Here is a 20015-nt window from a genome sequence, read left to right as displayed (position 1 = left end):
TGTGTGCATGTGTGTGTTTAGAGATCTACTCTACAACAGCATTTTCTGACTAGTAACTAGCTATTGTAGAATGCAAAGTATGCAGCACAATTTGATGTACAGTTCAACTACGGAGCAGAACACCAACCAAAACTGATTTCAAGAATTTTTACGATCCTCCATTACTGCAGTAATAAGAATTACACGCTATTTTCAAATTTCCCTGGAGCAATGCATAGCCAAACTTTTAAATGAGTTTTACAATGCATATGCCTGACATGATATGTCAGTTTTCTTATCACAACTGATGATTTCACTGCTTTATATCGAAAACACTCATATTTACTAGTAGTGTTCAGGGAATCAGTCCATTAAAGACAAAAATTACATCAGAAGTCTTGTTGTATTAAATCTTGAGTTTCTTTCTAAATATTACCCCTGTCACTTCTGGGAGAATGTCACTTCATCAAAGGTGGTTTCAGCAATCGCAGAGAAACTGAAACCAGTTCGCCAAAACCACTTTTGCTGAAAGTGGATTGAAAGTCGAGATTGCCTTTTTCTTCACTGTTGTGTGATCTCGGAATTAGAAATTTAATTTCGAGGGGGGGGTACTTGCCCCCCTGCAAAAAAAAAAATGTTTCAATATTTGTTGAAGGTGTTTACAATGAATTGGCTTTGGTTTATTTGAGTTTGCTGAAACTGCCTTTGACGAATCAACACAAATCCTCATTCCTAACTTACTCTCACTGTTGCACCTTGCACTGCAATCTACCACATCTTATACTTATTCCACTGTTATGTCTTCTTCCATAACATTCATAAAAAAATTAATAAAGTTATCAAGTGTAATTGGTTAAGAGATTGTCACATACTTCTGTATAAAGAGCTTTAGTAGCTTTTCTTCACTTCATAGGTGCTCAGACGTTTAAGTTATCAATAGTCAGAATACACCTTCACTGATATGATTTCTTGTAATCCACTTTGATGTGCAAGGTGTGGAACTTCTAAAACTAAAAATGTGAGAAGCTATTAGCAATGAGTGATACATTAGTAAGAAATATAAATGACCAGGGTTGACGTTTATCTATAAAAAATTAAAAAAAGTATGTGTAAACAGCACACATCCCTTGACAATTTGAAAGACTTAGAATAAAGCAACATCTGAATATCACTGTTATGTGAAAAATATTTTCTTTCTGATCTGAGACCCATAGTAAAGTAATATATCCATATAAAATAATTTTACAGAATGTGAGATTTTTTTTTTTAACATTTCTGTCAGCCAGTGCTCAGGAAAAGGTTTTTCCAACCAAATTATTTTTTTTAAATAGCAGCCAAGCTTCCTGTGATTTTGTTGCGCATATCTATATTACAGCTGTACAGCCTTGCACACTGTCAAAATAATCCATACTATGGTATTGAGAAGGAACATTCCAAACATTTAAAACTGAAATGTACCACATGGAATATTCTGGCTCAGTGGTGTTTTCAGTTTGCTCCATTTTTATTTTGAGCCAAGATTTATACAAGTAATTGCAGCAGGCTGACTGTAGTATAAACAGAAATTTAATTTCACAACATTTCTTGCAAAGAATGCCATGATGTAGCATTTCTGCTTCTGTATCAAATAGAGGGCTGTAAATCTTAAATGCTAATGACAGGAATACATTCTGTCTTATGACGAGCCGAAAAAAATCCTACCCAAACACAAACACAAAGGTCTTTGAGGGGCTCTAATTATTTCTTTGCTTTTTGAGAGCCATCAGGTAGGAAAGGGAAGCAAATGTTAATGGAAGTCTGTATGTCATGTGTTGTAAATTGTTATGTACTTCAATTCATATAAGGTGCATACAGAACCTAAAGGAGAGAAGTCAGCTGAATGCTCAGTAGGGACTCTCTGAGATTGTCTTTTACATTTGCTTGACATGTTTATCTTGTTAATATCTACTTCATCTTCTACCCTTTTTTCTTTCTAAGTCAGTTATCATTGTCCATTCTTAATAACTAATGTCTCATTATTTATCATTGTCCATTCTTAATAACAACTGTCTCATTCTTTTTTCCAGTGAACTGTGCATGTATTTCTGACATTCTCCTGTTGGCATTTTACCAAGCTTTATTTTTCAATATCTTACTTGATATTGTCAGTATTAATACAGTGGATACACAGGTATGTATTGTTTACATTTCTAAACATTCTGTCTAATTTGTTCTCTCTGTATTGTATATTACTTGTATCCATGTCACCGATGAGAAATGTCTTTGAACCAGCCCTCCCACTTGTTAACAAATGCCATTGATTGACTGATTCAGTGATTAATTGATTGGTTGACTGATTGATTGGTTCTCAATCAGAAATTAGAAACAGAAAACAGACAGCTTGAGCACCCACTTTATGCTGCAATTCTTCTCTGAGCATTCTTATATATATAGTTAAACAACTGACTGAGGTATGTTGCTTTACTGAAGCTCTCACGTAACTACCATTTTAAGTGAACATGTCAGCAGATCACAAGCTTTAGCTATTACCAAAATTCTCAAGTTTCCTTTTTGATATAGTAAATCCAGCAGAAAAAAATATAAAGTAGGAAACAGTTAGTACAGAATCTGGCCAGCAAGCCAGAATAAATGAGTTGGATTAACTGCCACCTTCAAACTACATTCCCTCTCCCTTTTACTGTTTTCATATGGCTTCTTGCTAATGTGTGATGGCAGAACAAAAGTTTTCTTAAAACAAAGGCATTACTTCTGTGATGGTTCATCCTCAAGGCACTTATGTACTAATGACTCCAAATCTGACCATTTTATAGGGGTCTTAAAAGAATAACTGCTATGTTTTATTTATTTATTTTAATGTATTTACTGCAGTGGTGCACTGATCCGTAAGGACCTATTTCAGGCTCAACCCAAGAAAAAATACATAGAAAATTTAAACACAAATCTGACAATTGTGCACTCAAGAAAAAATATATTCCCAAAATATAATTGCATACATAATACAATACAAACAAATGTATATTGAAAGGTGTAGCTTTACAATAACTGTTCTTACAAATTTAGCAGATTTGCTACTGAATATGTGTAATATAGATTTCTTGAAGGTCATCGTGGCATGAAAAACAAAAGACAATTTGAGTAAATGAAAGGAGAGAGAATGTTTCTTGATAGAAAATCTGCTTCCCTTGATCTAACAAAAGTGTTAATTAGAATGTCTGAATCATAAAATGTAACATCCAATGAACAATTGTCTGTGTAAAATTGGTCTTGACTAAGGCTCCATTGAATTTAACCCTCCTGGTCAGTCCTGCAGTTTTCTGTCATCTGTCCATCCTTTTAAATATTTTACCAGGTAGATGATTATAGCACATTAGTAGTCATCACACTTGGTTTTCTATGCTGGTCTCTTTCTCAAGTCCTACTATCTCATTCTTACTCACTGGATCCTATTTCAATTTATTACTTGCTTACACCTTTTGCTACAGTAGAGGGGCTTTTTTTCCAACCATACCCCAGTAAGCATACAACAGTGATAACAAAATGTGTCTATATTAGTTCATCAACAGCTTCGGTTGTCGAACTTGCAAAATCGTGGATGGTCATTTCAGCGAATTCTTTCCTCGGGAAAGAAGTCGCTTGGCTGTAATCAGGGATTTGCCCTTTCGACAATGTGGAGCAATCTCAGAGTTGGTATATTTAGTAAGGGGGTGTGTGGGGTACAGCCCTCCACATCAGGGGGGTGTGGGGGGTGAAGCTTCCCCATTTTATTTAGGTTGAAAAGTTAATTTTGTTCGCGGACGGCCTACTGAATTCTTTCCTTAGGAAAGAATTTGCTTAAATGGCCATTTGTGATTTTGCAAGTTCGACACTTAGGTGTCAATCATTATAGATTTGACAACCTAAGCTGTCAATGAACTAATATAGATCCTAACAAAATATATCCATTACAAATAATACACCAATATTCAGTGGTGGGAGGAACAATAGTTATATGGTATCTTTATCGAAGTAACAACTTGACTCAGGTCATGTCACATGAACCCTGCAGCTGTTTCACATTCCCCTTTTAACCCTATTTCATCCTTCCTTATCTCATCTTGTCACCTCCTTTACTTACTGCCTCTCATTTCCCCTACTTTCCTCTTCTCTTTGCATGTCTCTCTCACACATATCTTTGTATCTCTAAATATGTTTTGTTAATTTCTTATGTTAATCTATTCACCTGGGCTGTGCCTGCAAATGGCCCATTGAGATCAATGCATTACCAAGGTAAACACATACATAAATAAACAAATAAATAAATAAATAAAATAGACTTCAACCGAGCATATAAAGAAGTGCCATATACACCAATCAGTTGAAGAGGTTAATAAGTAAATATAACAATAATGCATTTGAATTGTGACACAAAATTAGACAAATGTGTTTTGAAGAGACACTTGCATTTTAAAGTACATTTTAAAAATCATTCTCCATAGATGTTGTGAAGCTACCAGCCTAGCTAGCTAGAATTTTATAAATAATTCTGTCTTTGTAAATATTAATGTGATCCATCAGCTTGTCTACAAATGTAAGTAAACTGTATGTTATGTGCTGAGCTTCAGAAATGTAACCACAGTGGACCTTGCTGGAAAAGAGCAGAAATTTATATGGACTATATGCCTGTGAAAATGTATGTTTTCATAGTAGGCATTTGGAAATACAGAGTTAACTTGCAAACTCTGAGAAATAAAGTAAAGAGTTTTACAATTGTGTTTACCATAGCTAGAAGACAGAATGTCTGCAGCTAGAAATTCTTTCTATTGTTTGAAAACAGAGATAATTAGGGGTTTCAAGGGCAAAAGTATTTAACTGGTTTTACGACTTCCAGTTCCAGGCAACTTCTGAAGAATAAGTATTTTTGACACAAAGGTGTTAATTTTAAAGTTTCTGTTAGCCTGGGAACTAAAGGCAAAAGTGACAAGAATGATGCAATCTGAGATAACCCAGTAAAAATGTTGAATAGTAATTTAAGAACTATCTCTCGGAAAAAGTCTGTGCATTTTGTATCTTGTCTTGGATCTGAACACATCCATCTTCAGCACTTCTCATCTGTATTTGCTTGGCTCTGTAAGTAAGACTTAGATCATAGTATCTCTCTTAGAGATAAATAGGAATATAGCAAGATTAGTTCAGATTTCTGTATTTATGTGAGACTGTCCTGCAATGTTGTCTTAAAATATTTCCTGTGATTCTGAACTCTATTGTCACTGTGTTAAGTTACTGAGTACTGTCTTGTGCTTTCATTATTTATTATTAAATACATTTAAATCTTTTAATTGTGGCTGGTCTGTTAGAGATATTTAAGTTCTTAGAGTACTTGCATATGTTATTTGTGACACTGTATAGGTCACTCCTAAATAGTCTTAAAAGTTTGGTCACACTTACCATTTGGATAATAGTAACATTGCATAGTAGAATTGGTCACCCTTTTAGAAAGGCCTTCTAGTAACTGATAAGTAAGGGTGGTTGGTGGCAGTGGTTTCTACCTTTTAGTCTGGACAGAAGGGAACATAGCTAGTGGACCTGTGCCAGCCATCCCCAGGAGTGTCTGTTTGTATATAAATCAAATCTCAAAGTGAGTGTGTGCGTATCAGCTACTTGGGCAGAGATATGAAGCACAAGTTGGACAGAGAGGGTGCTTGAGGTTTTGGCTTAACCACTCAGCTGAGATCTTAACCCTATAGCTGTGCCAGTGGGGAGTCTTATTAGGGATCTGGAGAGAGACAGAGAAACCAGCCCTAGACTGACTGTGATCTCTGTGTGCTCTTAAGAGAAATTGTACTTTACTGTGTGTGTACTTGTCATCCTCCCAGTGTGCAGGTCCCTCACTGGTGCTAGCATTGAGGAGTGATGCTCTTTGATTACTTGGCCAGTGTAGGGGCATCACAGATTTATAGGTTCATAGCTTGCTATGGTGTGATAGATCAGTTTAGGCCTTTGGATTCTCGTGTCTGTATTCACACTGGTACGCACAACTAGTAATTCCTCTAGACCATAAAACATAAGGGAAGCTAGACCTGTGGCACATTTCCCATTTCCCATCCATTTATTTATTTATTTCAGTTTGATGACCAGGGAAGTCCACTGGGCCAAGAATAGCCTGTTTTCAGCGGAGGCCCAGTGAGAAAAGCTCCAAAGTCACATTACAGACATTCACAAAGCAGCATAAACATTATTGTCAGGCTAAGAATATAGCATAATACATATGGGGCAAAATACAACCATGAGAGGAGATAAAGGTAATGGAACGTCGTCGTGAATTTTTTTTTGTATGTACAGAATTAGTTACATTTTGATGTAAGAAAATATAACAAGGTTATCCAAGGTGCAGTAGGAAATTGTCCAGTACTGTAGATTAGCAGGCATAGTAATGGTGTGAGAAATAATTGTAGAAGAGGATGGAAATGGGAATGAGAGTGGGAATGAGAATGGGAATAAGAATGAGAATGGATATAGGGAAAAGTTATGGTGGAGAGTGACATGGGCATGCCCATTTTGAAGACAGATGGGAGAACAAGAGAGATTTGAAGTTGTTCTGGTTGTTGCAAAGGGGGGGGGGGGTTCCATAGTTTAGATATGGAGCAGGATAGCAGAAGTTGGCCTGGGGGTCGTGACGGTTTGTAGATTTGTAGGAGGTTTTGTTTTTCTGATCTGAGTGAGCGGTTAGTTATGTAGGGGGTTAAGGCGATAGTGAGAGAGGGGAAGCTGGAAGGTTTGAAGATGAGTTTGTGTGGAGTGGTGAGCTTAAGGAATTTCAAGTAATTGGGTAGTTCGAGCCATTGCAGACTATGGAGAGAGTGGCAATGGTGGGTTGGGTTTTTTGAATTGGTAGCAAATTTGCTTATTTTATGGTAGCAGGATTCAAGTTTGGATTGTAGGCTGAGCTGGAGATTGGTTAGCAGAGTAGTAGCACACACATCCTTATATATTAATACCTTACTCACAACCAGTTCACTTTACTAAACTATACTCTTGCGATAAAACCAATTCTCTTCACCCAACTCCAGTTATATTGCAACTATCTCAACTACATAACCCTGCCTATTTCCTTCCCCATACTAAACATACACTATATTCTTTCACCCATTTTTATCTCAACAACCCACACACTCACACTATACAAACGTGCTACTTATGCACCTTGCTACACTACTATGTTTAACTCTACTTGCACATCTTACAGCCCCTCACAATATCATTAGCACCCATCTCCATACACATACCTCCACACTTGCTCAGCCTACACACAAACTACTCCCCCTTCATTCCAATAGCTCCTACTGTTTACAACACTACCCCAGTCTCAGTGGCAACATTCACTGTCCTACCTCACCGCTCAACACCCCAGATATCTCAAAAATATGACAAGACCATATGTAAACTGATGAAATTGCTACATCTTATAACAAGACTAATATGTAGTGGGGATAGCCATCCCAACCCTGGACCCACAATCCTTTCAACCAACCCTAACTGTCAACTCCACCCTCCACCCTGACTTAACAGAAAAAGTTCAGATCTCCTAATGTTAAACATCAGCCTTAGACGTATCCTTAATAAAATACATGAACGTCATCCTACCCTGACTCTCTACCACCCTGACATTGTCCTGATAACAGAAACCTGGCTAAAACCAGATATTAGTGACAATGAAAAAGCACTCCCTGATTATAATATACACAGAATAGATAGGCAGAAAAAAAGTGGTGGGGGGAGCCATTCTATTTAAAAATAACTTTCTTTTGAACTTCTAAACATAGACACCCCTAACTTCCAAAATGCAGAACTAATACTAACCAAACTCCATCTTATCTCAAAAAAAGTCTAAATATTATAGGCATTTACATCCCACCTGGCCACAACATCCCTACAATGGAACATATATTACAATGGTCATCCAGCACCCTCCCTCAAGAAACTATTATAGCAGGGGACTTTAACATATATTAGAATGCCTGTAATGCATCTACCCCTACAAGCCATATTAACCTCCATGGCTACTCACAACTAATCAAAACCCCTACTAGAATTGATAAAAAACTAACAAAGAGCCAGCACTAGACTGGATCTTAACTAACTATCCAATACCACACAAATTTCTGGCTGTCTACCCCACAGTCTTAGTGATAACCTCCCTACTTTTCTACTTAGACAACTACTAAACCCTTCTAAAACCCCAAAATACCATCAAATCCATAATATCAAAATGCCTTAGAATTTACAACCTTACTTAGAAATTGCAAATGGAACCCAGTTAACTATCTCCCTTTAGATGAAGCAGTACAATAGTTTAACTCCACCTTCATCAGCATCCTAAATAAACTAGCCCCTCACAGAACATTATGGATTAAAGCCAACTACAGTCCCTGGCTTACTAAAACAACCAGATCACTACTAAAAGGAAGAGATAAAGCCTGGGAAAAATGGTCCAAAGTGAGAACCACTGTAAACCAGGGAGTGTTCGCGCTTTAGTGCGTTCGCTCATTATGTGTCGACCAAGAGGTGTTCACTGAAACACCTCTTCGGTGTTTTAATATTGACCCCATAAGTTATGTAGCTTTACAAGGTGAGTCACTTCTGAAAGACCAAAATTGGTCATGTAGTTTTACAAGATAGGTCATCTGAAGGAACAAAGATTAATAAAGAAAAGACAGCTATTTGGATAGCCCTATGTGGGATGAGCACTATTCGGGCTATCATGTGCGAGATAAGTGGGAAAAAATAGGAACAATATTAGTTGGGAGCAATACAGGGGCATAGCCAATTATCATTTAAATAGTCTTTCAGGGTAGTTTTAAATGTGGACAGGTTGTTTTTTTATTTATCTGTTGAGGAAGGGTGTTCTGATCTTAGGCTATTTTATGGGAGTAGAGGGAGTCTCCGTGATAGTTGTGAGACTGGGTTACTTTTAGCATTAGTTTGTTGGATGATCTGAGGAGTCTACAGTTTGCGTTTGGCTGGACTAGGTTTGATAGAGCTGGGCAGTTAGTAGATTTGAATATGATTTTATGGGCAAGTGAAAGTTGTTTTAGTAATAATAGGTTGGGAAGTTCTAGTGTGTTCTGTGGGGTTGGTTGATGCCAAACTTAGCTATTCTGTTATAGCAGGAGCCTAGTTTATTTAGGTCAGCTTTTGATAGGTTAGTAAAGTCCTCAGAGCAGTATAGGAGGGTGGATAACAAGTGGGATCTTGCAGTGGCCAGTCTAGCTTGTTGTGTAAGGTAAGTTTTAACCTTGTATAGAGCACCATATATCCCATGAGCTAGACAAAATCCCTTTATTTATAAGCTGTGCAATATAGAAGGACATTCTTACAACAACAGACACATGTTGGTCAAAAGGTTAGGGCACTGTCCACAAGTTCTCAAATTCCAAATAACTGGGTCAACTCTTGGGGAGTATTGTCAATGTGTTAGTTTCCTGGACTAGATGACTTTCCAAAGAATATAATTATGCATTTTTGGCATTTAGTTTCAGGCCATGATTTTGACACCAGTTATTTATTGAGACAAAACTTCCTGTAGGATACCTAAGTCATTTGGGGATTCAGTGACTGCTCCTAGCTTGTAGTCATCTGCAAATTTATTCAGCCAGAGCCAACCACCACCTGGGACTCTTTCTTTCACAAGGTAAATGAAGGTAAAAAAAAAACAAACCAGAAACTAGGTCTACTATATCAGAACAAAAAATGCCTAACCCCTGAATCTAGACTTACCCTGGGCCAGGCACTCCTCTTCCCCTCCCTCTTAATACGCTGCCCCAGTTCTTACCAATATCCAGGCCTCCACTCTAAACAAACTGCAACCGACTTACCTTAAAATAGCCAGATTCATTACTAACTCCCCATACAACTCACACCACTGCATTTCTTTAAACTCTCTTCAAAGGCTCGAACTTCCCCAGTTTCTGCTATCTTATCAATTTCATATGCTACACTCTATTCTTTATAAACCCTCCTTCTGTCCATCTCTATCTTCCTTAGTATCCATCTGCATCCCATCCCGGACCCTCTGTACTTCAAACCAATAATTACTTGATATCTACCACCCAAAAAGGTCAGTAGGCAAACCACTCTACAAACACTCCCTTGCCCATGCTTGGAACAAACTTCCCCTTGACTTACGTTCAATCTCCCACACCTCACACTTTAAAAATGAACTAAAAGCTTATTTTCTCAATTCCAGAACCTGCCCTTGCCATAACTCCACCTAGTCTTCCTTCCCTTTATGTACCCTCAAAAGGACCATACTTAGTACCTCATTACACCTCTCTCTCCAATGTGTCTGCTATGCATTTGCACAATTTTATACAAACAAAAAATGTTTATTGTTGACCTATTGAACTATATCAATGTAAAATTGTTACTTAGCTTCTTTTTAATGCAACTTTAACATTATGCATGTAACCCAACATATATGTGAATCATTTTGCTATAACTGCTATTATATCAGTATTGTATAAAATTGTACTTGTTTTAAAATATATTACTGGAGCTTTTCTCCTCGGGTCTCCGCTGAAAATGGGCCACAAGCCCAGTTGGAAAAACAAATGTCAATAAATAAATAAATAAATAAATAAATAAAATACATAAATAAATAAATAAATCTTGAAGCATAATCAAAGTCAGACAAGAACTATACAGCAGTGGTATCTGCAAACAAACTCATTTTTGAGCAGAACACAAAAGCCCCATGATTAACAAAAGTTAGCATTGCTGTGTAACCAATAGTATTTCTAGCAAGAAGCAACCATGGCAGGTGCTGGTTCTCTCACCAGGTTGGAACATGCTGTATTAGCTTCAGATGCAAAATTACCACAGCACAAAAAAAATTTAAATCAGCAGTAGCAAACTTTGATGTATAGAATGACTAAAAAGCTGTTTCCAAGATGTAATGGAACAGTTTTTAACCTCAAATCTGGTGGCAGAGTTCAAGGCATGATTGTAATATAACAACCTAGGACAATATAATTTATCAGCTAAATTGTGACATTAATTATGTTCTTTCAGAGACTACCCTCACTGTACACTTTTTATATTTACAGATGGGCAGCACAGTTGTGTAGTGGTTAATGGTGTTGCCTCACAGCAAGATGTTCTCTGGTTTGATTATCAGCTGGGATGGCTTCTGTGCGGAGTCTGCATGTCCTCCCTGTGTTCATGTGGGTTTCCTCCGGTTTCCTTCCACATTCCAAAGATATGCATCTGGAGTGTTTCTCCCTGGGCTTCTGCTGAAAGTAGGCTCTGTCCTAGTTGGACTTTTAATCAACAAATGTTAAATAAATAAATGTATCATCTAGTCAACTCATCCTGTCAAAACCCATCACAAATATTACTGTACATAGTACCTTAATGATGAGGTAATATGGCAACAACAGAAGCTTGATCTTACTTTATGAATTTTTCCCATTAGGTATAAAATACTTAGTAGTAATAATTATATTTCAAAAATATTGCTTTACTTTTCTTCCGTGTGTGTGTGTGTGTGTGTGTGTGTGTGTGTGTGTGTGTGTGTGTGTGTGTGTGTGTGTTTGTGTGTGTGTATGTTAATGCATGTAGTTATATAAAGTTTAGGAAATAAGTCATGTATACTTTTGTTTACAACCTGACTCAACATTTTATTGCACTCATCAAAAAAAATAAATAAAACAACAAATCACCAGATTGCATCAAAGACCAGTTAAATGAATATGCAGACAGGCTTAGCAAAGCATACAAATCTACTAATACTATGATACCTAATAATACTTATCAGAAATATATACACAAAAGTTATGATATAAGAAAAGGTACATTGCCAAGTCACCACAAGCTGCCCCACCACCACCACCATGACATCAGTGGAATAAAAAAATTCACATGAAAATAGAGAATGTAAACATAATGAAGCATTAAAAATTTCACAGTAGTTCACTGAAATATTAATTCATTCTTAAAGTCAAAAGTTCTAAACTCACAAAGTAAAATGGAAGTTTTAACAGAAAAAAATTAATGACAATGTAAAGAAATGAGTAAAATGTCTGAAATAATAATAAAAGCAGAATTGAAACATACATTTTCAGCTGTTGCTGTATACTAATCTGAACTTCTACTTGAAAATCAGGTTGATGGCACTTAATCTGAACTTTTATTTAATCTTATTTTACACTTACATTTTTATATTTCTATCTTTATTTGATTTTATGATCACCTTGGTATTTCAAGAAAAAAGTCAGTTCACTGTACTTAATAAAGAAATAAATTAAACAAAAAGGAATATAAAGCAACAAAAATGTAATGCCAAGAATGTGTTGAGACTACAAAAGTTCACAGAGTCATCTCCTTCTTATACTTCTTTATAAAGGAATGTTTCAGCACCGGTTAAGTATTCAGTTGCATAATAGATTTTATGATGATTGAGTTAATGCTCTAAGCATGATTACCTTTTTATTTATTTGGTAGTGTTAGTAATCTGTAAGCTATGGTCTGTAGAGTTTTTGATTTCATATATACTTATTTTAAAATGTTGTTATCGTAGGACCATAGGAGGTTACTAGGCTATTTTATAAGGATAGCCAAGAGTTTAACCCATGTTTAGACAAGTCAGCACCCAATGTCAATGTCCAGCAGGGACATGGGTGGAATCACAGGGCTGTATTTTCTGTTTCCCATCCAGTTATGCAGGTTGTGCTTAAAAAAGGGGTAAAGAGATACTCTGCTTGACGTGGAGAGGGAGTCTAGTCTATAGATGGGGGAGTCTCTTTGGACAGAAATCTGTCCCGCCAACAAGTCCTGTTGATGTCACAGACCAGGTTGAGGCCATGTGTGTGAGTTACTTGAGAAGAGCTTGACTTGCGGATATGCAGCAGTCCCATCAAGGTGGGGTCCATGATTGCCTTGTATGCCAGACAGAGGTCACCTCTGAGGAGTCTGTATGTAACTGAATAAAGGGATAGGGCTTTTAACATATCAGTCTATGGTAGATGTTTGAGGCCCTGGATTCTCTTGGTGAGGAACCTATGTGGTCTCTCTAGCTGCTGCATGTGCTTTGAGAAGTACATGCCAAAAGTGGCATTGTAGTCAATAATGGGCCTTATAAGGGAAGAATACAGGGATGTTATGACCTCCTTTTCTCTGGATGAGATACCCTTACTTATGAGGTGGACCATATAGAAGGCTTTCCCTACAACAGAAGCAACATGGTGGACAAAATTCAGGTTGCTATCAACCTGGGTGCCCAAATCCCCTCATAACTGATTGCATGCTTAGGACGTTGTTTTAATGTGATAATTTGTGGGGACATCACTCTCCCCAAAGGGGATGATGATGCATTTTTTGGTATTCAGCTTGAGGCCATTTTTCTGGCACCAATCATTTGTCTGAATGAGACCCTCTTGGAGGATGTCCACATCACTAGGCGAATTTGCACCCAGCTTGCAGGCATCTGCAAACTTGTTCAGCCATAGCCCACTGGTTTTGGCCTGCACCTCAGAAATGTATATCCCAAATAACAGGGGCCCCATGATAGAACCCTGGGTTATGCCTCTTGTTATGGATCTACTGCTTGAGGCAGCTTCCCCTATTTTGACTTAGTGGGTTCTATCAGTGAGCCAGTTTGTTACCCTTTTGGTAACATATGGATTGATGCCTAGTTGAGAGAGTTTACCTATTATGCCCAAGTGGGGAATATTGTCAAAGGCTTTGGCCAGGTCATGATAGGCAGTGTGCACCATGTTTCTCTCATCCATAGCTTTGGTGACTGTCTCAAAGAAGTCGACCACATTTAGCAGACATGACCTCCCCTTGACAAAGCAAACTGTGAGGGATTGAGTGTTTGAAGGTCACCAATGTCCTTGCTAATGAGGTCCATGGCCTTGCAGATCAGGCTAGTTAAGCTGATGGGTCTATAATTTCCCAGACTGGAGGAAGCTTCAACTTTGTGCAAAGGGATGGTAGTGGATCTCCTCCACTCAGCTGGGGCAAAGCCAGTACTCAGGCTTTGGTTGAATAGGGTGCCTAAGGGTGTTGCAAGTTCCTGCTTGAGTTCACGTAGGATGAAGCCTGGGATTTTATTGGGTCCAATGGAGGTTGTATTTTTTGCCTTTGAGAGAGCAGTGATGACCTGTTCCCTAGATATAAGGGGAAGGGGACAGGTACTGGGGATGTCCTGATTTACTGATGGGAGAGAGGGAGGGGTGAAGTTTTCGCTGAGTCTGTCAGCCAGCAAGTTTGCTATATATGCCACATCTGTATATGTGGTATCCTTGACCACCAGTTTTGAACAGATCTGGGTGCTTCCTTTGAGGTTGCGGACATATGTGAAAAAGGCCATATGATTGTCTGTAGTAGATGTGACCAATTAGGACTAGAAGTTTGCTTTGGAGGATTTCACTAGTTTCATAGTTTCATAGTATAGTACTAGGCTATCTGCCCTGGGGCATGTGTAAGCCTTCCCATAGTGATGTGGCTTATGCCACCCCATGAAATGGTACAAAAAATGTACAGAATAAATTTAGAATACTGTGCCTCTGTCTAGTAGTGACACAATGAAGGTCCCATTATATAATAGAATTAGTTTACTGTGCCCCTGTCTAGCAGTGACACAGATGTGACCCCTGGGGTAAATTTACGATCTCCCATCCACTCATCAAGATTTCTCTTGAAGAGAGTCAGTGAGGGGCTCTGCCTAATATGAACTGGGATCCTGTTCCAAAGCATGGGAAGCCTCTGGGTTATGAATCTATCCCTCCAGCATGTCCTATTCATACTTGTGCCGAGGTTTAAGTCTTTAGCTCTCGTGGCCCTGATGGACTTGGATTTTTTGAGGTGGAGCATGTCCATCAGATCCTGATTGGACATGGCCTTGTACGTCAGGCAGAGATCACCTCTGAGCAGGCGGTATGCTACTGAATAGAGCTGAAGTTTCTTTAGTCTGGCAGAATAAGACATATGTTGGAGACCCTTGATCCTCTTGGTGAGGTACTTTTGTGGTCTCTCCAGCTATTGCAAATGCCGGGTGAGGTACATACCAAATGGGGCATTGTACTCAATCATGGGTCTGATGAGGGAGGAATATAGGGGTACAATGACATCCTTGGATCTGGATGTGAATCCCTTCATGATGAGGTGTGCAAGGTAGAATGTTTTTCTAACCACTTTGGCAACGTGGGTATCAAATGAGAGGTCACTGTCGACTTGGGTCCCTAGGTCTCTGATTACTTTTTCTGTACTCAGTGGGTTGCTGTTTATGTGATAATTTGTGGGTACTTTGTTTTTCCCAAAGGGGATGACTATACATTTTTTGGCATTTAGTTTAAGGCCGTGACTCCGGCACCAGTTGTCCGTTTCTGTGAGGCCTTTTTGTAGGATGTGTGTGTCTGCTGGTGTATCGACTATGGTGCCTAGTTTGCAGTCATCTGTGAACTTTGTCAGCCACAGCCCTCCCGTGTTTGCTTTACCATCTGAGAAATAAATGCCGAACAAGAGGGGTCCCAGGACAGATCCCTGTGGGACACCACTTGTGACTGGCTTTGAGTCTGACATTGCTCCAGCGATTTTAACTTTATGGGTTCTGTCCTTTAGCCAGTTTGCAACCCATCTAGTGACATAAGGGTTTACTTTTAAGCTGTTGAGCTTATCTATGATGCCTGAGTGGGGTATTGTGTCGAAGGCCTTAGCCAAGTCCAGGTATGCTGTATGGACTGCTTTGCCCTCGTCAATGGCTCTAGTGACTGTTTCGAAAAAGTCAACCAGGTTTAAAGGGCGGGATCTGCCCTTTACAAAGCCGAACTGGGTGGGGTCAAGTGTCTGTATGTCCCCTATGTCTCTGTTTATGAGTTCCATAATGATTCTTTCCATAGCTTTGCAGACCAGGCTGGTTAAGCTTATGGGGCGGTAGTTTCCATGGTCTGTAGAGGCACCCCTTGTGGAGTGGGACCACTGTTGCTGTACGCCAGTGTTCAGGTACATATCCCAGTAAGGCTAAGGTTAAATAGCATTTTTATGTGTGGGTTTAGCTCCTCTTGGAGTTCACGTAACACGCAACCCGGGATACCGTCAGGTCCCATTGATGCTGTGTTTTCTGCTTTGTTTAGGGCGGTTCTCACTTGGACATCTGAGATGACATGGAGATTACATTCAGCTGGGATAAGTATTTCTTCTTTTGGGGGTGAAGGAGGGGAGAAATTTGCACTGAACCTGTCAGCCAGAATGTTGGCAATATCTGTGGGTTCAGTGTATTTTTTATTGTTGTGAACCAAATCTGAGCATATCTGAGGGTTTCCGCCCAGGTTTCTAACATAGCTGAAGAAGGCTTTGTGGTTATCTTTAGTGTCCTTAGCGATTTTTCTCTCAAAGTTGGCCTTGGATGTTTTTATGAGAGAACGTAGTTTTCTGCTAATGTTGATCAGAGATGTCTTCCCTTCATGGGATTTTGCTCTGACGTGCAGTAGCTTCCTTCTTTTGTTATACAATTTGTTTATGGCTGAGGTCCACCAGACAGGACACTTACCTTTGGTGGAGAGGGATTTGGATTTGTTTGGGATTGCATGATCCATGCATTCTTGGAGATCTCCATAGAAAGCATTTTTGAAGGATTCGGCATTGTGGGATGTGGTATCCACTGGCACAGTGGGCTTAAAGGATACCATCTCAGTCTTAAGAAGAGTGAAGTCTGCTTTTGAGAAGTTTTTCACTGTCGTCTTTTGTGCTGGGCGTGGAGGTGGGATATGTATATCCAGGGTGATTAGTTTGTGGTCAGATCTCAGTAGTGAGGGGTATACTTCTGGTGTGGAGCATTTTGTCCCCATGTTTGTGATGATCAGGTCTAGTATATTATCTCCCCTAGTGGGAGAGGTGACTAATTGTTCCAGTGCATTTGAATTTATGAATTCCAGGAACCTTTGGGCTAGGGTATTAGGGCTAGAATAATGTACCCAATCTATGTTTGGGTAGTTGAAGTCTCCCAGTATGATGGTATTTTGTGATACATTCATATCCTCCAATGTCTTCAGGAAAGCTGAGTGGAGTTCTTGAGATTGGGAGGGTGGTCTGTAACATGCTACCAGTTGTATAGCAGTTTTGCCTATGGTTAGTTGCACCTGTATGGTCTCTGATGCTTCATGTGTTGCTACTAACCTGGAGGTGTGGGTGTCCTTGATGAATATGGACACTCCCCCTCCCTTTGTGCTCTTATTTGCTTGTTCAGGCTAAAGATACATTGCTTCTAGTTGGGAACCTCCTCCTTCTTTGTCTTGGACAGCAATTTTTTTCCTTTTGTTATAGAGTTTATTTATTGCAGATGTCCACCAGACAGGTTTACTCTTCCTTGCAGATGATGATTTAGTCCGGTTGGGTATTCCTGATTCCATGCATCTATATAAATCCTTGTATAGTGCTTTGGTGTAGTTTTGGATATTAGTGCCAGTTCCTACAGAGGGGGAGGGGGCTGTGAAGCTGTTTATATCATCCCTCAAGAGGCTGTAATCAGCTTTGGAGAAGTTTTTATGTTTGATCCTAGCTAGATGAGGGTTGGGGAGATGGTGACTTTGAAAGTGACTGCTTTATGGTCAGATCTTACCAGGAGGATGACACAATAGAGATTCTGCAGTGGTTACTCATGTTGGTTAATACCAAGTCCAAGATATTATCACCTCTTGTGGCGGTATCGACTAGCTGTTCTGAGGTATTTGCACTGAATCGCAGAATCTCTGGGCATTTGTGTTCTGGTATGAGTAGTTCTTCCAATCCATGTTTGGGTAGTTAAAGCTATCCAGGATCAGGGTAAAGGGTTGAATATTGATAGATTCGAACATGTCCAAATAGGCGGATTGGGCATCTTGATCCAGATTTGCAGACTAGTAGCTAGCTATGATTTGAATAGGGGTCTTATCAATGGTTAACTGCACCTGGAGTCCCTCCTGTGCCTCATACTGTTTGACCAACCTGGAGGTGTGTATGTCTTTCATGTATATTGAAACTCCACCTCCTTTGGCTTTACTGTCCACAGTTTGGGGTCTGAATGAGTTCTTTTTTTTCACTATAAAAGCTGATAAATGTATATAGTATATTAATAGTTTACCATACTAAGTGCTATTCTTTCTCTGCTTGAATACTTAAAGTGCTTACAAAGTAGTTATCGGTAGTTAGCAATGCAACAATTATTACACCAGCGTTTGCTCTCACCACAAATATAATTGCTCATACGCTGAGCACAGATCATTAGCAATATTACTACTCACTAAGCAAGCATCCTGTTATTTTTTACTTTAACACTTTCCAAATGTAAAGTTACAAACTGACAATAGACAAATCTTAAGAAGTCATTTTACTAATATACAGTTTATGCTCATGCTTCAATCTCATCTGCTGGAACGATAATTACTGACTTCAGTGATTGTAAACAATTTGAGGTACATTAGGCATTTACTGGTGTCTGCTGCTCATTTATGGAATGGTTTATTTATTTATTTAACTCCGCTGTGTGCATTTTTCTGTCCGTAAGGTCCCAACTACCACATACTGATTTTACATAGAGTTTGTTCAAATTTGCACTGACTGTACAAAATGAAATACAACATGTGTTATTTATTTTCACTGTTCACTGCATAATTATGTATTTGCATTTCTAAGACCTTATACTTGTTGCTCACTATCTACTTACTGCTGTTTTTACCCCTAATCTAATCTCATAACTGTGTCCTTCTGCACGTCTTAACTCTGCTCTCCCTATTTCTTCATGTCTAGCTTATTAACCTATACTGTATTCTAACCAGGCTTCGTTCCTCTTTCAGGAACATTTGTTACACTAATCCTCCTGGTTTGTTAAGCAAAACTATAGCATAACAGCAAAGCCTTCTCTGACCCTGTTTGAGGAAAGCAAGATAACTTTTCTGGAATGGACATCCTGAGGCCTTAAACCTGAAGTTTAACTCCAAAGAACAGTAGCTATGCTAATCCTTCCAGTTTGGTAAGCAAAACTATAGCATAACAGCAAAACCTCCCATGATCTTGTTTGAGGAAAGCAAGATAACCTTACTGGAATGGACATCCTGAAGCCTTAAACCTGAAGAATAACTCCAACGCATGTTTCCATATAACTGTATGTATTATTCTCTGTTAAATACCCATCATTAGAGTATATAAATAGGATCTTGTAAAAACCACCAGAACCTGCAACTTCTACCTTCGCAATTTCTATCTTATCATCAGTTAATAACACCCCCCAGCCTGAGTAAGAACAGCTTTAAAATCCACTCACTTTAAACAATTTATTTTAATTGAATAAGATATGTGGTAGATAAAAGTATAGATAATATAGCTAATTTAGAATCTACTTTCTGCTGTGTTAACCTGTAGCCACAGTTTTAAGTGTTCCTACAAGATACCTACTTACTGATTGATTTTTTGTAAAATCCTCCTATGGGTGTAGCCCAGCTTTGTTCACCATCACTACACTTGGGCTCACTTCGCTCCCTACTCTACCCCCATTCCCACCCTACCCCCAGGATCATTACATTTGTACTTCACAAACCATTCCCTCTTCCCAATCAACAACACATCACTCCCACTCACTGCACTAACACTTTTCTACTCCTCCCAGCTTTTCTAACGTCCTTTCCCATCCCACCTTCTTATCCCATACTACTAATTATAACCCACACTACACTACACTCTACACTCAATTCTCTCCTTTCCAGTCCTTAACATGCTACTACTCTTTGTACTATTATCCTCCCTTCTCGTAACCTATCACCTTACCCCTTTCACCACCTCCAAATACTCCATACACTCACACCAACTACCTCAGCCAATGCAGCAAAACCACACCCACTCACCTACATCAGCATATCACCACAGCTATCCAATAACACTTTCATCCAACTTTTCACTATAAAATACCATTCCATTCACAACCCCCCACACATACTACACAAGTATTCTAAGCTCGCCACCAAATTCCCATGCATCTTTCTCAAGTTCTCACTACTTACCCTCAGTGGGGACATACACTCAAACCCAGG

This window comes from Protopterus annectens, chromosome 11.part0 (assembly GCF_019279795.1).
Source record: "Protopterus annectens isolate FY-2018-M chromosome 11.part0, PAN1.0, whole genome shotgun sequence".
NCBI classification, from domain to species: domain Eukaryota; kingdom Metazoa; phylum Chordata; order Ceratodontiformes; family Protopteridae; genus Protopterus; species Protopterus annectens.
The sequence above is the reverse complement of the archived record's forward strand: the minus strand, read 5'-3'. Positions refer to the sequence as shown.